Source organism: Bactrocera dorsalis, chromosome 1 (genome assembly GCF_023373825.1).
Source record: "Bactrocera dorsalis isolate Fly_Bdor chromosome 1, ASM2337382v1, whole genome shotgun sequence".
Classification (NCBI taxonomy): Eukaryota; Metazoa; Arthropoda; class Insecta; order Diptera; family Tephritidae; genus Bactrocera; species Bactrocera dorsalis.
In genome coordinates, this window is record NC_064303.1 from 21,667,674 (window position 1) to 21,688,080 (window position 20,407).

General features: G+C 38.8%; 1 protein-coding gene and 1 long non-coding RNA gene across 8 annotated transcripts in view; both read left to right on the forward strand.

Annotated features, from left to right (window-relative positions):
• Positions 1-20,407, forward strand: part of LOC105225682 (uncharacterized) — a 319,801-nt gene that overhangs the window by 25,634 nt on the left and 273,760 nt on the right. The window lies entirely within an intron of this gene.
• Positions 17,507-19,147, forward strand: LOC125780224 (uncharacterized). Its single transcript, XR_007423672.1, has 2 exons — positions 17,507-18,899; positions 18,963-19,147. It is a non-coding gene; the product is annotated as an uncharacterized LOC125780224 (long non-coding RNA).

Sequence of the window (20,407 nt, forward strand, 5' to 3'; positions counted from 1 at the left end):
AACAAACATTTGTGTGAGTATGCTTGTCAGTATATACATATGTGTGTGTGTCTGTGTAATTATAGCTCGTAATGTTCATAATTTGTGAGTTGCTGGGCTATGTCTGCTCACTGGAGTGTACGAGATAGCCAGGCCGATCTGATTACTACCTCACAAATACCCAACACACACACACACACACGGTACATACAAATTCAAAACAAAGTGTGTGGACATGTGTAGGACAAATGTGTAAATATTTGCATTCAGGCAAAAATGGAAAGCGCAGATAATTATAGTTTATTTAGCATCATGAAAAAATATTTGCCTATGATATTTTAATAATATACTTCCGCTGCGGTAGATGGTTTGCTGTGATTTATTTTCTGCTGATCATTAGCCATACATTTTTAGAAAACTAATATTTGCACACATTCGTATTCACATAAATATAAATAAAAACAAGAAAAACCGTTAACTTCAGCCGTACCGAAGCGAAAATGCTCTTCTATGGGTTCATTTTTATAATATAAAAGGAAACAAAAAGACATTCATCTTGTTTTTGATCGGTCAGTTTAAATGGCAGCTGTATGCTATAGAGGTCCGATCTAAAAAATTTCCTTGCAGATTGTAGCGGTGCCTTGGATTATAATATATGTCAAATTTCATTAAGATATCTTGTCAAATAAAAGATTTTCCATATAAGGACTTGATTTCGATCGTTCAGTTGTATGACAGCTTTCTGCTATAATAGTTCTGGCAAATGCAAAAAATGTCAGGTCGATATCTCGAAACCTGAGGGATTGTTGCGCGTATATAAAGACATAGGTAAATAGACTCAGCTCGTTACGTGGATCTTTTATATCACCTTTTTTTATTGGCGTAGACATCGCTTTTTCCTTCTTGCTGTTTTGGAGGTCCTTCTTCACCTGGTCTTTTCAACGGAGTGAATTTCCAAGATTTGTTCGGAATGGAGGTCTGTCTCTTCCTCTGCTTCCCCCTACGGGTACTGCGTCGAATACTTTCAGAGTTGGATTGCTTTCGTCCATTCAGAAAACCTTGACAGCTTAGCCGCTGTCTTGTAAGCCGCTGAACCATGTTTCCATGTCGTACAGCTCATTGTTCCATCGAATGCGATATACGCTATTGCCAATGCGCAAAGGACCATAAAGCTTCCGCAGAACGTTTCTCTCGAAAACATCGTCCATGCCTCTGTACCATATAACAGAACGAGGATGATGATTAGAAATGGTCTTTGTTTGCCGAGAGAAGTCTTTACTTCTCAATAGCATACTCAGTCCGATGGAGCACCTGCTGGCAAGAGCTATTTTGCGTTGGATTTCGAAGCTGACGTTGTTGTTGGTAAAGGCTTGTCCAAAGGTAGACGAAATTATCTACTACTTCGATGTTATGACTGTCGACAGTGACCTAGGAGCCAAGTCGGGAATGCGACTACTGTTTGCTTGATAACAGAAGATATTTCGTTTTGCCCTCGTTCACAAGCAGACCCATTGGCTTCGCTTCCTTACTCAGTCTATAGAAAGCAGAACTAACGGCGCGGATGTTGAGGCCAATGATATCAATATCATCAGATTGAAGAAGTCACATTATAGGGAGTCTCCTTGTTTGAAACCTCGCTTGGTATCGAAGGTCTCACAGAGGTCCTTCTCGACTCTGACTTTTAGTGTTGCTGAATGTCAGCCTACATAGCCGTATTAGCTTTGCGTGAATACCAAGTTCAGACATAACGGTATAGAGGTAGTTACTTTTCGTGCTGTCGAAGGCGATTTTAAAATCGACGAAGAGGTGGTATGTGACGGTCTTCCTTTCACGGGTATTTTCCAAGATTTGGTCCGTTGTAGATTTTCCAGGTTTACAACCGCACTGTTAAGGTCCAAACACTTTTTTGACGGTGGGCTTCAGTCTTTCACACAGTACGCTTGATAGTAGCTTATATGCAATGTTGAAGAGTTTTATCCCACGGCGGATTATGTGGTCTGCTGTTAAATTCCAATCGTCTAGCAAGCTTTCGCCCGACCATATACTACAAATAATCTGATTCATGCTCCTTATCGATTTCGACACCATATATGAGTAGCGTGACCGGGAATCCATCGGCCCCCGCCTGTTTGTTGTTCTTCAGACGGATAATTGCTGTTCGGACTTCTTCATGCTCGGGCAATCGAACGTCTGCTTCATCGTCATCGATTGGGGAATCGGGTTCGCCATCTCCTGGTGTTAAGCTTTCACTGCCATTCAGTCTGGAGAAGTGTTCCCTTCATAATTTCGGCATGCTCTGGGCATCAGTCACTAGATCACCGTGTGGCTTTTACAAGAGTATGCTCCGGTCTTGAAACCTTCTGTTAATCGTCGCATTTTATAGAATTTTCGAGATTTTTTTCAGGTAGAACAAACGGCATTCTCTCATCAACAGGACAGAAGCATTTTATGTTGATATTCCAGCCAATAAAGATAAAGCAGCACATATGTACATAGTTTTACTTGGACTGTTCCAAAGATCGAGACTAAAAATTCCTTTTTGAATAACTACTAACTTTCAGAGATAATATAATCTATTTTATTCTATATCCAAAAAGTTAAGTTCTTTTTAGGACACACCTTGTATATTGAGCGGTGATTGTTAGAAAATCCAATGATCTTCGGTCTTTTAGTTGATACTTCTCAAGTCACTTATTTTTTTAGCAATCGTATTCAACTAACTGTTGTACGACAGTTTGTATTATGGCTTCGTGTGGTGTTTTTCAGCGACTGTTTCAATGCTATTTGCTCACAAGAGAGCGGAGCTGATGTCGTATTTACGATTAACTGATTGATCTAACTCTTCCTGCCTTCTGCAGCGCCAATATCGAATTGCCACGATTTTGTGTGCGAATTTGATTGCGTGCCGTCATGCCCTTTGACCCCGATTGCCGATTGAGCGGTTATTTTGCAAGCCATGGGGCTGGCGATAACTTTTGTTTCGTCAATTTCCGCTGACAAACTCGCCAAAGCGGAACTTCAAATGTACACACTTGAATTTGGTGCGTGTAAGCAAACCAACATGTATTCGCTAATCGTCTAACTGATTCTGCCTGCCATGTGCTTTACACCCTCCACTTTTTGCAGTTATTATGCTGGCCATTGCCTGCCGCATGGTAGTTGCGATCAAATAAATAAAATAAAGTAAAATAAATTTAATTTAATCAAGCGCACAAATAGTAAATAAAATATGTCGTACATACAAACATACATATATTTCAACACATACACACACACAATGAAACAAATCAATCACCAAAATTCGCGACACTCGTGCAACACCCCACCAGGAATCAAGGCTGCCCCGCAAACACGTACAACTCACCCACACAATACATATACGTTTGTACCGTTACAACGTATGTAAACACACACACATATAGATATGTATATTGCGTTCTTTACCATCGTTCTACATAGCACACAGTGGCGCTGCCATTAATGTTGCTGTTGCGTGCAACATGCTAGCGGATGAGTGCGCATCTTTTGAGCATTATTCGCTGTACGTGACAAGTGCAGTCATTGCCACATTTCCTGTCCCTGACAGCCGACAGCAAACAGCCAACAACCAACATTGTAAAGGCAATGAATGAGCATTCAGCACACCGACTATCAGCAATAATGACAAGCGGCAAAAGAATGCCGTTGCCGAGATGGACACTGACAGTGGTTGAAACATTAACTCATAGCGGAGTAGTAAGTTCTTTGTCGAACCATAGCCATTGGAACGGAAATATGGAGAAACGATTTTGTTGCAAAAATGGATATCGTAATGAATTCTTAAGCCGTAGATCCGGTTGATTCACTTGATAGCAAAATACGCCGAAATAATTCTCACAGTTATGATCACTAAGTTTCTCTCTCCACGTTGAGATTTTTGCTGTAGAGTTATGGAACACCTATTCCTAAATGATCGAACAAAATGTTGAAGAAAAATAAAAAAAACGTTAATTTACGTTAGATCGTAGATTTTATACCCTTCACAGCTTCAAGTTTTCCTTACAAGTACTTGATTTTGATCGATCAGTTTCTATGACAGCTATGTTATAACGTATTGTAGTCCGATATGAACTATTTCTTTAGATATTGCATTATTGCTTTAGACTATGACTATGACGCTTGTCTAATTTCGTGGGGATATCTCGTCAAATGAAAGTATACAAGTGCTTGGTTCCGATCGTACAGCTTGTATGACAGCTATATGCTATAGGGGTCCGATATCGGCAATTTCTGCAAATGAGCCGCTTTTTTAATCGATATCGATTGGGGGACTGAGTGATACTGACCATTTATATTATATACACATACATATACTTTTAGAGTCTATCGTCTCTCCTGAAAAAAAAACTTCATCAAAAAAAAATAGGCTGGCAAGGTTATGGCATCAGTCTTTTGGGATGTCTACCTTTTACTTTGGCATCGTTTTGTTCTTTGCATGTTTACGCCAATTTAAGGTTTGAATATTGGCTACTGCGACGGTAGCGCCATCTATCGGTCAAACATTCCAAAATTAACAATTGATTAAAAATGAAAAATTAATTTAAAGAACATTTTCGAGTGGACCAAATTGTAAATCTAAACCATTCCTGAATCTCCTTGAACATACACACAAAATTTCATCAAAATCGGTACAGCCGTTTAGGAGCAGTTCACTTACAAACACAAGGTCAGGAGATTTATATATATAAAGATTAACAGATAGCCAAGAGTTTTGAAATTGCTGAAAGCTGTTAGGGTTTCATCGAAAATAGTGAAATAATGTCTTGATCTATTATTGGATCTAACATCCTATTTCACGATAAAACTACAATCGGCGGCTCCTGGACTCAGTGATATACCAGTTAACTGTGAAACAGATGAACTAGTCAGAACATGCCTTACAATTAGGCCCCGATGAAGAGGGAATATACTTATCTACTTATATGGTTGTCATTACTTCTAGAAAGTTTATCGACAAACATATCATAGATACGAGTACAACTGAGTCTCGGTGGAAACAATTCATGACTTGTTCGACTACTGAAATTCAAAAGAACTGACATAACTCTAGCATTAATGCTAACAGTTCTCTGTCAGAGATCTGACACACCAGGAGACAAGAAATAATATATAGTAGGCCAAAAGATAGAAGAAGAAAGAGACTGTAAAACATTTGCAAGGTGGTGAAGGGACAAGGCTTTCCTTTAAAGGAAAAAAATCGCAACTATCGGTCGCGTTGTCTAAATAAAACCTGCAAGAACATTGGGGTTTTCAGAGAGGACATTATGGTTACACTTCTACTTATATATCCCATAAGGACCAATCAAATTCTATTGAAGCGAAAATAAAAACCCTTGAAAATAAAAGTTCCATACTCAAGAGGTTGTAGGGCTTCAAAAAGTTGCTGTTTCGAAAAATTATGTTATAGGATTGGTTATCATATCATGGAAGCACCAACTCTTTTCAATTGACCTTTATTCGAACACTAGTCTTTCCGAATGGTCATTAAACTAGAGCTGTTAGTGAGATACGACCATTATTTTGACCTACCTTGGAACTAAAATTGCTCACTATTACATTAATAATTTTAATAGAGCGAACCGTAAGATTTCAAATTTTACTTACCCTAGCCATTCTTGTCGAAGCAGATCCAATGATCTCAACGGAGCTACTGACTTTAAAGTTCATTTATTTATAGAATTTTATTTTTTATTTTTTCTTTATTTATTTTTTTGTTTTCTCAGTTCGATTACAGTTTATTCACCCTCTAATGTCGGGTGTAGTCACCCTTCAGCACCACGGTGCCTTCGACAACATCCATAAAGCTGTCATAGACGCCGATATCAAAAGCGTTTTGCTGTCTTGCCACCGTTATTATGGTCTCCGCCGTCATCAATGTGCAGATACATACATACATATGTATATGTATATGTACATCGGGATAGTTCTCTCTTACTGTTGTTGTTGCTGTGCTGTTATAATGCGTCGCGCCACATTTGCTGCAACATGCAACATTTGTTATCTACTGTTGTCAGTGTTGGGACAATAGAAAATTGCGCACAAGCGTCAAATAAATACGTACATACAAAGATATATTATGTGCATGTATGGTATGTGCTTATATGCCCTTCACGGCACCTCTGTTGACTACACAAATGACTCATTGTCGAAGCAAATGTTTTTATCAGCAACGCACACAGTGTTCTCTCCCTAGCACAAACCAAATAAACGCGAAAATAATAGAAAATGCAAAAAATGAATGTTAAATATACATAATACTATGTATGTATGTGTGTTAGTGTCCCATAAAAGCAATTCTACAAATCGAACATGGTTCGTTGGTTTGCAATGGAATTTCCAAAATAAGCAAGTCGTTGTCCTCGCAAACGCATTTTCAAATACTTACTTATGTACGCCTTGTCTACGCATGTGACGAGAGGGATGGTGGGGTGCAGTTGGCTGACTTTGCGCTGTCAGTGAATGAGAAATTGATATACCGAAATTCCAGCTGAGCAACAATGCTCATAGCATGCAATTTCATTAAATTGAATTCGACAAATACAAAGAAAGACGGAGTTGGAGTCCACAGTCTGACATGTAATGCTCCTCTCTAACGCATAAGGTCGTGAGGTAGCGCAGGGTTTGAGGAGACAAAATTTAGTTGTTTGCCGGAGCAGCAATGCAATAATAAGCTAATTGCTTTTAAAAGAAATCCAATTTTTGTTGTATTTGAGTAGATTAGATTACTACTAAAATTTGTTTAGAAATGGAGAAAATGGAGGCTTCTAAGATATTTTTCTTCTTCTTTACTGGCGTAGACACCGCTTACGCGATTATAGCCGAGTCAACAACAGCGCGCCAGTCGTTTCTTCTCTTCGCTACGTGGCGCCAATTGGATATTCCAAGCGAGGCCGGGTCCTTCTCCACTTGGTCCTTCCACCGGAGTGGAGGTCTTCCTCTTCCTCTGCTTCCCGCGGCGGGTACTGCGTCGAATACTTTCAGAGCTGGAGTGTTTTCATCCATCCGGACAACATGACCTAGCCAGCGTAGCCGCTGTCTTTTAATTCGCTGAACTATGTCAATGTCGTCGTATATCTCGTACAGCTCATCGTTCCATCGAATGCGATATTCGCCGTGGCCAACGCGCAAAGGACCATAAATCTTTCGCAGAACTTTTCTCTCGAAAACTCGCAACGTCGACTCATCGGTTGTTGTCATCGTCCAAGCCTCTGCACCATATAGCAGGACGGGAATTATGAGCGACTTATAGAGTTTGGCTTTTGTTCGTCGAGAGAGGACTTTACTTTTCAATTGCCTACTCAGTCCGAAGTAGCACCTGTTGGCAAGAGTAATCCTGCGTTGGATTTCCAGGCTGACATTGTTGGTGGTGTTTACGCTGGTTCCAAGATAGACGAAATTATCTACAACTTCAAAGTTATGACTGTCAACAGTGACGTGTGTGCCAAGTCGCGAGTGCGACGACTGTTTGTTTGATGACAGGAGATATTTCGTCTTGCCCTCGTTCACTGCCAGACCCATTTCTTTTGCTTCCTTGTCCAGTCTGGAGAAAGCAGAACTAACGGCGCGGGTGTTGAGACCGATGATATCAATATCATCGGCATACGCCAGCAGTTGTACACTCTTATAGAAGATGGTACCTTCTCTGTTGAGTTCTGCAGCTCGAACTTTGCATATTTAGTTAAAGAATTTACATAATACATTAGAAGACCATACATCATACCTCTCTGGAACCATTTATAAATAGCAACTGACAACTTTTGCTGCAACAACTTTGAAACAGTTCCTTTTCATTCATACATATTCAGAATGGCCTCTTTTAAGACTGCATTAGGGCCTTTTAGAGTGGTGTTCCAAAACTTCGTCTTTTTCTACTTCATTTTAGCTAAAATGCTTAAGCGATTTCTGCCGAGTTCGGCTTTTTTTTATTGCAGGGAGAAGCATCAAAAGCCGGAGTGTGAAAATTTAATCCGCTAAACCTAATCCACTCCTAACTTATGTGTCTCCAATGGTACCACACTATTAGGTATTACTGATGGTCCAGGACTATCCACGAATGAATGTCTGGGATCAGTTTGTGGGTCCAAACGTCCTTTGAATGAGGTTTGCTGCCACTGCCGCCACGTTGTAAGGCTCTTGGTTCTCACTGCTTTTTTCCGCCTTGTGGATGACTCTGAAAGCTGGTCTAGTGGTATTCAGCAGCATCGCTTGACATCGCTCCTAAAGCACTGATTATTCGGATTGCAGAAAGCCCATGTACTGCTTTTATTGGTCTTGTATATGATTTTATGTCCAGCGCCGGTGCCCATATTGGCATTGGCCTCTGTTGGCTAACATACTCCATAGAACATTACATATTTTGTTTGCTTTGCCGAAAAAATGTTTAACTTGTAGTCCAATATTACTCCCAAATACTTCAGCTGCTTCAGTGAAGCAATCTCGCACTCCCGAATGGTGAGGGATACCCAAGAAAATCTTTTTTATAGTTTTATATACTACTATGATCAAATTGAAAGGTGAATTTTGTTATATTGTATTTTTAAGATCTTTGTTTATCATAGCACTTGGAAAAATCCTCCGTCGTGATGACCATCAGCGCCTACTTCGATTCAGCTTTTGTTTCCTCAATTGAGTCAAAACGGTGTCCTCGGAGTGGTCTTTTGAGTTTGCTGAATAGCCAGAAGTCACACGGGGCCAAATCAGGCGAATACGGTTGCGGAATGATATTTGTTGAATTTTCGGCGAATTGATCAAGAACTATGAGATAGTGCATTATCGTAGTGCAAAAACCAAGAGTGTTCGGCCCACAATTCTGGCCTCTTGAGGCGAATAGCTTTACGCAAACGGCACATAACGCTCAAATAATATTCCTTGTTGACAGTTTGGGCCGGCGGAAGGAATTCATAATGCACCACACAAGAATAATCGAAGAAAACTGTCAACATGACCTTGAGTTTTGAGCGACTTTGACGTGTTTTTTCGGTTTCGGCTCGCCTTTAGCACGATATTCGCTCGATTGATCGGTTGTTTCGGGATCGTAAGCGTATATCCAAGATAGATCGAATGACCAACTGCTGTAAATGCAATATTTCAAATAAAGAGCAGATAGAAGAAGGGTTTGTACTTCTTTAACACACACACCTTCTTGTATTACATTTTTTTTTGGGTACAAAAATGTTAGTTTTGATAAAAAAAAAGCAGAGCTCAAATTAGCTATTGAAGGTTAGCGAATCGAAAACGGCAAATAACAACTTTTTTAAGTTAAAATTAAATTTCATCTTTCTTTTCTACGATTATGTTTGTCATGAATTTTATTTTTTGATTCCATTGAGAAGCTCCTACTCCCACTATTATTTATAATTTATAAAAAAAACTCAATGAAAATGTTTAGAGAAGAAGCAGAATGCAAGTCAAAACAAAAGTTGTGTATCCAGACACAAAGATAACATCGCCAACAGCTTCGAAAAACGAAAAGAAAACCACCTACCAACAACAAAAGACAGACGAAAAGCGCAAAAAGGTTAAAACACATTATAATTTATTTAGAAAACAAACAAAGCATAATAGTAAATATCTTGACATTGTGTAAATGAAAACTACCAGCAATACCGTAGTTATGCAACGTGACGCAAGTAAAAGATGCGTTGTCTATGATAAAACAGAGTGAAACAACAAACACGAGACTTTTAGCAAATTAAAATTATGAACACCAAAAACCTTGTCTGCTATACTCGTTGTCTTTGGCTGCGTGCACACACTGGAAAATAAATTTATATAAAGGGTGATTTTTTAAGAGCTTGATAACTTTTTTTAAAAAAAAAACGCATAAAATTTGCAAAATCTCATCGGTTCTTTATTTGAAACGTTAGATTGGTTCATGACATTTACTTTTTGAAGATAATTTCATTTAAATGTTGACCGCGGCTGCGTCTTAGGTGGTCCATTCGGAAAGTCCAATTTTGGGCAACTTTTTCGAGCATTTCGGCCGGAATAGCCCGAATTTCTTCGGAAATGTTGTCTTCCAAAGCTGGAATAGTTGCTGGCTTATTTCTGTAGACTTTAGACTTGACGTAGCCCCACAAAAAATAGTCTAAAGGCGTTAAATCGCATGATCTTGGTGGCCAACTTACGGGTCCATTTCTTGAGATGAATTGTTGTCCGAAGTTTTCCCTCAAAATGGCCATAGAATCGCGAGCTGTGTGGCATGTAGCGCCATCTTGTTGAAACCACATGTCAACCAAGTTCAGTTCTTCCATTTTTGGCAACAAAAAGTTTGTTAGCATCGAACGATAGCGATCGCCATTCACCGTAACGTTGCGTCCAACAGCATCTTTGAAAAAATACGGTCCAATGATTCCACCAGCGTACAAACCACACCAAACAGTGCATTTTTCGGGATGCATGGGCAGTTCTTGAACGGCTTCTGGTTGCTCTTCACCCCAAATGCGGCAATTTTGCTTATTTACGTAGCCATTCAACCAGAAATGAGCCTCATCGCTGAACAAAACACGCGCGAAACACATTTCGAACCGAACACTGATTTTGGTAATAAAATTCAATGATTTGCAAGCGTTGCTCGTTAGTAAGTCTATTCATGATGAAATGTCAAAGCATACTGAGCATCTTTCTCTTTGACACCATGTCTGAAATCCCACGTGATCTGTCAAATACTAATGCATGAAAATCCTAACCTCAAAAAAATCACCCGTTATAATATAATAATAATATTAATAACAACGTATACTGAATTACACACACACACGCACTTAATTCAATATTTATTTATTGAAATTAACAAGCAGACAGACACGTTGTTCATTTGTGAGTGGACAGGCAGAAAAAGGTTGACAACGAACTTAGACAAAGGATTCTTATGGATCTGTGGTTGAACGCACCTTGATAAATGAATAAATATTATGACAGAAATATGACAATGTGAAGCTGGTGTTGAAACTCAGATGTTCACTTCCATTCTTTCTTCTTTATTTTTATATACATATATTGTTTATATACATACATACATACGAGGGCTGCTATATATATTTCTGGCCTAATAATGAAAATAGGAATATTCATCAACGAAAATGGTTTTATTGTTTTTCAAAATATTCTCCATCAAGATTTATACACTTTTGCATGCGCTCAAACCAATTTTCGAAGCACTTTTTCCACTCCGATTGAGACACCTCCAAAACATGGTTTTTGAATGCTTCAACAGCATCTTCTGGCGACGAAAATCGTTGACCACGCATTATTTTCTTGATGTGTGGGAATAAAAAGAAGTCATTGGGTGCCAAGTCAGGGCTGTACGGCGGATGACCCATCAATTCGACGTTTTGGCCGGTCAAAAAGGCGCTGGTTTGAGCCGATATGTGAGAGCTCGCATTGTCATGGTGCACAATGATTCGTCTTCTCTTGTTCGTTTTTCGAATTTCTCCGAAGACTTCAGGCAAACAAATGGTGGTGTACCCCTCAGAATTGACCGTCCTACGTTGTTCAAGCGGAACAGTCGCCACATGACCAGTTTTGCCGAAGAAACAGGCGACCATTTGCTTTGAAGTGCTTCTTCCACGAACAACTTTCGTTGGATTTGGCTCGTCTTGGAAGACCCACACGGTCGATTGCTGTTTTGTTTCGAGCTCATACGCATAGATCCATGATTCGTCACCTGTGACGATCTTATAAACGTCTTTTGAAGCACCGCGATCGTATTTTTTCAGCATTTCCCCAGACCAATCCACACGAGCCCTTTTTTGAGTGATTGCCAAATTGTGCGGGATCCAACGAGAACAAACCTTTTTTACGGCCAGGTGTTCATGCAATATCGAATGTATGCTGGTGGGAGAAATGCATAGGGATGCCTCTATCTGAAGGTATGTTACATGACGGTCTTGCATTATCAGTTCACGTACGGCATCGTTGTTTTCTGGCACAACGGCTGTTTTTGGACGACCTTCACGGAATTCGTCTTTGAGCGAGCGTCGGCCACGATTGAATTCGTTGTACCAGTTTTTCACAGTGCTATAGGATGGTGCTTCATAGCCATACAAAGATTTTAGTTCATCGATGCACTCTTGTCGTGATAATCCACGTCGAAAGTTGTGAAAAATGATCGCACGAAAATGTTCACGAGTTAATTGCATTTTTTGGCCGAGATGAATTTTTTAATTCCCTGTAAATAAAACAATTCACGATTAAATGACAAAATGTTCTGAGTGATGTTATGCTAAAAAATGTCAAACTTTCCAGTGGAAATGTCAGATTGCACCTGGCAAGACTTAGTGTTGCCTAGGCCAGAAATATATATATAGGTGCCCATGTATAATACACTTTACTCTTTCAATCTATTAGTGGAATAAACAAATACGATCTGCAGAGCTTAAAAGAGAAGAATTGTGCCTTTTATATCCTTTTATAAGAGTGTACAGCGGCTGACGTAAGCTGATGATATTGGTATAATTGGCGTCATCAACCGCACAGTTAGTGTGTCTGGTGTTGAACAAGGATAAGACGAAATATCTACTTTTGTCGCACTCGTGACTGTTGACAGTCATAACTTTGAAGTCGAAGATAATTTCGTTCATCTTGGAATAAGCATTAACACCAACAATAATGTCAACCTTGAAATCCAACACAGAATCACATTAACGGTGTTAGAACTTTGGACTTAGTAGGTAAATGAAAAGTAAAGTCATCGATGAATAAAGACAAACTCTACAAATTCCTCATCATTTCCGACCTGCAATATGTTTCGAAGTTATGGTCATTGACAACATCTGATGAGTCGGCGTTATGAGTTTTCGAGAGATAAGTTTTGTAGAAGATACATACTTTATATGGTCCTTTGGCGCATTGACAACGGCGAATACCGCTGCTGATGAAACGATGAGCAGTACAAGATCTAAGGGGACGTTGATATAGTTTAGTTAAGCAAGAGATAGCTTCTGCGCTACCTTGGTAAATTTGAGTTGAATGTCCATACTTCAGCCATGAAACTCTTCGATGCCGGTGAAAGCAGATGAAGAATAAGACTTCTAATCCATTGGAGAGATCAGATGTAAGAAGACTTGGCATCACTTGGTATGGATGTCTAGTGACAGATTAAATATTATAACTATTTACTATTTCCGAAATGTTTTTGGTGACATTGGTTTATTTGTATGCTAGTTTTCTAGCTAAGATTTAAGCTTTGGAACTTTGAGCAGAGTGAAAGCACTAGCTACTTCTAGTATATCTTCAGACCCGTACAATAAATGAAATGAAAAACCAAACTTTTATAGCAATTTTCTAAATAAGTAACTGATCGAATCTATAGTAATCTCTGTTTGTATCATTCGTAGAAGCATCTACATATTCAAAAAAACAGTTTTGATCTCTAAAAAAACTCCATTAGTGAGATCCCTACTTTAAAAACTTGTCGGACGCTACTTCTCAAAGTTGTAGGGAGAGGTTGAGGTGGAAACACCTAACCAATTTCTCCTACAGTGTCCAGCTTTTGCAAGACTGAGGCTGAAACATCACGGAAATCTTACCTTCGGCGAATCAGGAGTCATAGCCGAAACTGATATTAGCCGTTTCAACAAATTTCTGACAGGCCTAAAGCACTGTGTCGCTTTGTAAGGGTTTTATGATAATATATATAGGAGTTTATAGGTACCACAACCGGTGTTCTAAGCTGTCCAAGATCCTTTTTACGATCGACCTTTTAACGTAACCTATACTAACCTAACCTCACCTAAACTAAGATCCATCATACATCGTACAACTATCTATAACTTAGCAAAGTTAAGAACCTTTTTTTCAAACCGAATACTACACTCCGCGATATACACGATGGCAGCTCACCTAACCAATTAGTTCTGTTTTCGCACTATATATATGTACATAAGTATTTACGTATATGAGTGTATGAGATACCTTTGAATATCAAAAAATTAATATTTTTAAATTTTTTATGAACAAAAATGGAAATTAAAACCTGTGAAGAAATATTATTTTTCAATAATTCAATTGAACCCAGTTTTTAGCCTCAAATATGCTTCTATTAAACATTGTTTTTTATATATGTACATATATACACTCGTACATATATATTACATATGTACATGTACATAAATATATACATATTCAGAGGCATACTTACATACATACGCATATGCAAGCACAAATAAAGGCATTAAATATGTCTTCAATTTCAAATTTCATCAATACTAGCAACGCTTTTAAGAAAATACAATTCCTCATACCTTAACATGTACTACATGTATATCATGCATTTTGTTTTTGTGCTGAATATTGATACCGTCCCATATGTTAGCACTTCGTACCGATAAAGCCGTCCTTAATTTCAAACAACAGCGTCTTTGTTTCACAATGTTGCCGATGAAGAAATGTCTGGTTATACTTACGAAATCATGACTGCATGTGTTGAGCATCTGACTTGCAAAGAGAATTTAAGCGCTGGTGTGATATTTGAGAAAACATTATGCTTTCTTGTACATCCATTTGGTAATAATTAAAGTTGAAAAGTATCGCGTATATTTGAGGATAAGATATTTTTAAAAAAGTATCGAGTTTCTGCTTTAAAATCACAAATACTGACAGAACTTTATTATCCAAGAGCAAAATAGTTTGTTCAGAAATTTATTCGCTGCTTTATAAACAGTGGCCGGATTTAGTTCAAATATGCGCCGTTATGTTCAATAAACTGTTTCCATCTAGCCGGCAACTTCAAAATACCCCCCTCGTAGAAGCCCCCTCCTTATTTGTCAAGAGCTCGGACAGCCACTTTTCACTATTCTCTTTTGATTTCAATTTTACACCAACAAGGGCATTCGCCATGGACAGGAACAGGTGGTAATCACTTGGCGCCATGTCTGGGGTATAAGGTGGATGCGATAAAACCTCCGATCCCAGCTCCCGTAGCTTTTGACGAGTCACCAACGAAGTGTGTGGTCTGGCGTTGTCCTGGTGGGACACTACACCCTTCCTGTTGGTCAATTCTGTACGCTTCTAAGCGATCGCCTGCTTGGAGCGGTCTAGTTGTTCGCAGTGGATGGTAGAATTAAGCGTCTGGCCATATAGGAGCATCTCATAGTGGATGATTCTCTTCCAATCCCACCAAACACACATCAAAACTTTCCTGCCCGCCAATCCCGGCTTGTCCACTGTTTGAAACGATTCACCAGCCTTCGACCACGACCGTTTTGGCTTGATATTGTCGTATGTGATCCATTTTTCGCCGCCAGTCAAGATCCGCTTCAAAAATGGGTCGGATTCGTTCCGTTTCAGTAGCATATCGCAGGCGTTAATTCGGTCCAAAAGGCTTTTTTGCGTCAAATCATGCGGCACTCAAAAACCTTTCTTTTTTGTGTTTCCAGCCTTTGCCAGATAGTTTAAAATGGTTTTGTGACTAACCCACATCTTCTGGGCGGTGTATCGAGATGCCACATGCCGGTCTAACTCGATGTTTTCCATGATTTGATTGGTATTCGTCGTCACAGGTCTTCCGCTGGCTGGCTTATCCATGGTGTCGTTTTCACTTGCTCTAAATTATCGAAACCATTTTCCGCAGTATAATAGGGGTTTGTAGGCGTGGCAAGGGTCAAAATCGGACCATCCACTTCCTTGGGTGCCAAGCAATATGTGCACCATTTTACATGGACAGAGGGAATTCTGAATTCAATTCGCTTTCTGATCATTTATATATGTATGTATGTATATATAGCTCGATATCTATTTCGATTAGTTATAAGTGATACAAACAACCGTTATGTGAACAAAACTAATATACACTGTAGCAACATGTTGCAAGAGTACAAAAAGTGTATATATGTATACATATGTATAAAGTTATAAAACAAAATATATTTCAAAAACACAAGAAATATCAACATCAGTTACACAATCCATAACTGTAAAAATTAACATTTACGCATACAACAATAAGTATTTCGCAAACAATACATTTTGTTGTTGTGCATGTAAAAACATAACATTTGCAAGGGAAACTGTTTCGAAATTTCACTTATGAAAATAATGTTTTTTCAGCTTCGCTAACATTTTGGGTCACGCGTTGTTCCCCCTAATGCACCCAGTAATGAAAACCAGAAACCAAACTAAAATAATTTCAAATGCTAAAATGAAAGCAAACAGACAAAAGCTATAATAAAACTGAAGAAAGATAACGCATATTTATTGTGCTCACATAAATGTTGTAAAAAAAGCATGAAAACATTAAAATGGAAAATGTTCAATGAAAATGACCGAAATGCGTAGACGCGAACAAAAGAGTAGCTTGAGAACACAAACACAATAACTACTGCTATATTTGCTCGCATAAAGTAATAATATACTATTTTCTATTGGACATGGAGTTACTTGTATCTAAGACCGCGTTTACACTTGAAGACTTTTGTTGCTCATTATCAGGAAAATTTGTGACAACTTGCGAGGAACAATTTTCTTAAGTACGCCTGATTTAAGTGATACAAAAAAATATTTTTGTTTAGCTACGTCTGCATTTTTCCAAAATATTTCTAATTCTTCTTCTGAATTGGCGTAGAAACCACTTACGCGGCTATAGCCGAGTTAACAACAGCGCGCCAGTCGTTTCTTCTTTTCGCAAAGCGGCGCCAATTGAAGATTCCAAGCGAAGCCAGATCCTTCTTCACCTGGTCCTTCCAACGGAGTGGGGGTCTTCCTCTTCCTCTGTTCCCCTTGACGGGTACCGCGTCGAATACTTTCATAGCTGGAGTGTTTTCGTCCATTCGGACGACATGACCTAACCAGCGGAGCCGCTGTCTTTTAATTCGCTGAACTATGTCAATGTCGTCATATATCTCATATATCTCATACAGCTCATCGTTCCATCGTTCCATCGGGGGGGCCAATGCGTAAAGGACCATAAATCTTTCGCAGAACCTTTCTCTCGAAAACTCGTAACGTCGACTCATCAGTTGTTGTCATCGTCCAAGCCTCTGCACCATATAGCAGTGACTTGTAGAACATAGTTTATCTTCGTCGATAGAGGACTTTACTTCTCAATTGCCTACTTAGTCCGAAGTAGCACCTGTTGGCAAAAGATATGATTTCGAGGCTGATGTTGTTGTTGGTGTTGGTGCTGGTTCCTTCCTGGTACTTTGATCAAATAAACTTTTCGTGTGTGAACGCAGTCTAAGTATCTATGTATCATATCTGCGAGATATATAACACATATACTATGTACTTATATACTTCACATAAATAATAGTTACATGCTTCATTGCTACTCGTAATATCCAACCGTAATTTAAAAGGCGTATCGTCATTTTCAAGCATCGAAAGTACATATATACATATATATGAAAACTTTTATATGAGATCATGTACTATGTAAATAACTGATGTTTAAAAAACAATTGATTTCACTATCTTTACTGTTCAGGTAGGGGTTTGTCACATATTTCACTTGTAGAAGAGAGTTGACATTGATATACGTACCTACCATACAGTATCCGACAAAACTATGTATACCCCAGCACATTTTTTATTGTTCTTTGAATATTTTTTTCAAAAGTTCAACAATTAAAAAATTGTACATACGGTAAGTGCACACTATAAGTTGACAAATAATAACGGTATGATATTTACCGTTAGCTTTTATTTTGCTTGCAGAATGTGCACTTGTTGATGATCAGTTGAACTTTGCAGGCGACAAAATTATGTATACCGTGGCAATATTTGTGCGTAGAGCTTCTTTGCGTAAATAGTTTTCGCAAATATTTAGAAACAAACTCGACAAAGGTAAAATTTCATGATTTTATACTCGATAAAAGTGTTTGGGTAAATAATATAAAGATTTTATTTAGTGAAATGCCAAGATCTGCAGAAATAAGCGTTGACCTGCGAAAATTGATTGTTCATGATCATTTAGATGGAATGGGATACGGAAAAATTGCAAACAAATATTCTAAAAGCAAGGCCACAATCCAAAAAGTGATAAAAAATTACCAAAAAAATGGTGGGCTAGAGAGTGCTCCAAGATCAGGCCGCCCTAGAGTAACTACAGTGCGCGAAGAGACAAAAATAGTGAGAGAAGTGAAAAAAGATCCGACTGTATCAGCCCGATTTATTAAGCAGAGCCTTCAAATAGATGTTTCCGAGCGAACAATTCAACGAAGAATTCGAGAAGACGGGTATTCCAGCCACTACAAGATTAAAAAACCGTTCATCAGCCAGAAAAATTTAAAGGCACGATTGGAGTTTGCAAAAAGGTATTACAAACTGCCACCAAATTTTTGGAAAAAAGTAATTTGGAGTGATGAAAGCAAATTTGAATTTAAAAATACTAAAGAACGGCAAAAAGTTTGGCGAAAGAGCCACGAGAAGCTTCAGAGTAAATGCATTCAAAGCACCATAAAGTTTGTAGGCGGAAATGTATTGGTTTGGGGTTGTTTTAGCTACAGTGCTCTCTCAAATCTCGTAATGATCGAAGGTAAAATGACAGGAGAGTCTTATGTTCAAATGTTAAGTACCAATTTTGAGCCAGCTACGCAAAAAATGGGCATAAGGATAACTTCATATACCAGCAGGACAACGACCCCAAGCATACAAGTCGGGTTGCAAAAGAATACTTCGAACAAAAATCGATAGAACTCCTACCATGGCCTCCCCAAAGCCCCGACTTAAACCCCATTGAGCACTTATGGCAATATTTGGATGACAAGCTTGAACGATCTTCTTGCCGTTCAAATAAAGGCGAGATTTTTAATAAATCGAAAGACTCCTGGAAAAACATACCCCAATCACTTCTTCAAAACTTGGTTAACAGCATGTCTCGACGTCTATTGGCAGTAATTAATGCTAAGGGTGGCAACACTAAATATTGAAGCTCTAGTGTGAAGGTAACCTCAAAATTTATTCGGGTATACATACTTTTGTCGTTGCTAAGAATTTCTCTTTTTCAGATTACCGCGTATTTTGCAGTCACTAGCACTAAAATGCAGAAAATTAATTTAATTTTTTGTATGTAGTATACTCATAAGCAAAAACAAAAACCATGCAAAAAAATAAACTTCATTTTTCAAAAGATATGATAATTTTCTTTTCAACTTTCATGGGGTATACATAGTTTTGTCGGATACTGTATGTACTAATGTATGTAGGTAGGAACATTTAACGTCCAGGTCAACATTTGGAAATATATTGAATTCTAGCGAATATGAGATTAGTTCTCAAAGTAATTTCATTTTTAAAGGGTCGTCATGATTTGTAAAAGCTTGCTCTTGTAGTTTAAAGACTGGCAATGGTACTAATCAAACGAGTTAAAAAAAATTTCCACGCCACTTCAGTCGGCAGACCACTTAAGGATTGTTGTCCCGTGAAAATCAACCAAAGCGTCTGGAGTCCGCTGAAAGGTTTTCACCGGTATGCTTTAACGTTCACATGGAATCATTTTCATCGACTATCTGGGATTGAGCGTCGAGTCTAAGTTGTTTTCTGGGAAGCCGGTCACACCAAGGATCTCAGAGTGGGACATTTCGAAGTCCCTTTGCGTTTTGATTTCATTCCTGATAACTTCGTCTGCTGCGCCGCGAAGCCCACTAATAGCGGGTTTTCTTTCGTACACATACATACCTCCGAGGTATATGTGGTTGTGACGGAGTCGTTGAAGAATAGGCGCGGTAAGGTTTTTAATGAATCGATCAGAGCTCAAGAAGAAGGCTGGAGCGAAATTCTTCTGCCGGAAGCTTCTAATCAACTCTTATTTCAGACTGCCAGCTCACAGTAGTGTCCTTTAAGTCAAAAGTGGCAACTACTATGTAAGGTAGCAGCAGATGTATGTATATCAACGAAGTACGGTTTCTTGTAGGCAGGTATGCATCCACCATTCTAATAGTAGATCTGCTATACGAGTACAAGTCTTGAGTTCGCTTAATAAGCAGTGGACAGCAACCAGCACTTGTGGGGTTGTGAAAGCCTTCTCGCCAAGAGTGGAACGCAAAAGGTCCACGGAACTGCCGTAGTAAGTGTCTGCCGCAACATGTCAAAGTTGCAGGTAGGAATATAAGGAGGAAACATCTAGATTAAGGTTGAAGCTTCTCGGTGGCATTACCTTCTACAAACTCGGCGAAATTGCCTCGAATAGAAATTGGACCAGCTCAATAAATTTGTGGCTGTCACCAGGCGCTTTGTAGATTTACGACAGTTTTTTTGATCCGTATTAGGGGTTCTATGCATTACAACAGACAAGCGTCTTCGAAACCACCGATTTCAGACCATTATAATGTTATACAAACTGACTGACCAAAATCAAGTTTTTGTATTAAAAATCTTTCATTTTATACGTTATTTTTACGACTTTTGGTATGGATTTTTGGCCAAGGTATGGGTATAAATATTACGTGAGATT